The following is a 1768-nucleotide window of genomic DNA, read 5'->3' as shown; positions in this document are numbered from 1 at the left end:
AAGCTCGCTAACCCGAGGAAACTCCTCACGTGTCCAACTATGGTAGGAGTCGGCCATTCTTTGATGGCTTTAACCTTTTCCTCGTCAACTCGCAAGCCTTTAGAGCTGACCACGAAGCCAAGAAATACCAACTCATCGGTACAAAACGAACACTTCTTCAGGTTCGCATAGAGGCTTTCCTTCCCCAAATTGGTCAATACTTGCTCTAGATGCGAATGATGGTCTTCGGTGGTTCGACTATACACGAGTATGTCGTCAAAGTAAACCACGACAAACTTTCCTATGAAAGTTCGCAAGACCTGGTTCATGAGGCGCATGAATGTACTCGGAGCATTTGTCAACCCGAATGGCATGACCAGCCACTCGTAAAGACCCTGTTTGGTCTTGAAGGCGGTTTTCCACTCATCGCCTTCTTTCATTCTCACTTGATGGTAGCCACTCTTAAGGTCGATCTTTGAAAAGATCATGGCTCCGCTCAACTCATCAAGCATGTCATCGAGTCTAGGGATGGGATGCCGGTATTTAACGGTAATGTTGTTGATTGCTCGGCAATCCACACACATGCGCCAAGTTCCATCCTTCTTGGGTACTAATAGTACTGGAACTGCACATGGACTAAGACTCTCTCGAATATAACCCTTACTCATAAGCTCTTGAACTTGCTTTTCGAGTTCTTTGGTCTCTTCTGGGTTCATTCGATAAGCGGGTCGGTTAGGTAAAGGAACACCGGGTACTAAATCGATTTGGTGCTCGATCCCCCGGATGGGTGGTAATCCTGCCGGAATCTCGTCCAGAAACACATCTCGGAATCGTTCAAGTAGTCGACTTATGGCGGGGTTATCGGTAGGTACTTCTGTCCTTAGGTTCATGACGTCTTTAACAACCATGAGAAGTACCGATTGTTCTTGACGAACATCCCGATCGACTTGACTAGCTTTAAGGTAGAAGTTCTTCTTCTTCGCTTCGGTGTCCTTAGCTAGCTTTAGCTGCATCTCATGCACTTGAGATGGATTAAGGGGTGCGAGTACAATCTTCCTCTTGTTATAAACGAAATGTTGGGATATCTACGGGTTCCTAGCATGCGATCATATCGATCTAGGGTTTGGTTTACTAGGTTTCATGCAGCGGAAGGAAGATCTAAACCTAGTCAAACGTCACACGCAACCAAACTCGCAAAACCCGAAAGATCGTGTATATCACCGAGGGAATCGTTACTTACCTCGTTCTCGATGAGACTTGAAGTTTATTTCGATCCGGGACCTGTTCTAAATCACTAAGAGATGAAAGTACAGCTCCTCTACACATATCCACACCGACGGGAAGGATTCCAAACGATTTGGAACGAATCTGCTAGGATTAGTGAAGAAAAGGGTAACTCAAGAGACGAGATCCAATCCCGGGACAATAGAAATCAAAGAGAACAGCTTCTCTAGGGTTCTAGGATGTTTCTCTGAGTTTTTAGGTCGGCTCTAATTAAGTTTGGACGAAATCCCAAACTTAAATAAGATTAGAAAACACTAAAACGAATTTTTGGAAATATTCTGGATCCCGGTCCGCCGGACCAGGAGCTTGGTCCGGCGGACCAAGCTTAGTCCGAGGCCCACGGACCGGCTGGCCTGAAGGCTTGGTCCGGCGGACCACGTGTGGTCAGCTCCTGACCAAGACCCTTCTTGGTCAGCTCGGTCCGACTTGCCATATCTCGGTCCGCCTGTCCCAGAATCTGGACAGCGGCTGACCAACTCTTGGTCAGCCAGACCAGACCTGGACA

The sequence above is a fragment of the Tarenaya hassleriana genome, unplaced genomic scaffold, assembly GCF_000463585.1.
Source record: "Tarenaya hassleriana unplaced genomic scaffold, ASM46358v1 Cleome218, whole genome shotgun sequence".
NCBI lineage: Eukaryota > Viridiplantae > Streptophyta > Magnoliopsida > Brassicales > Cleomaceae > Tarenaya > Tarenaya hassleriana.
This window is presented reverse-complemented; position numbering follows the sequence as displayed.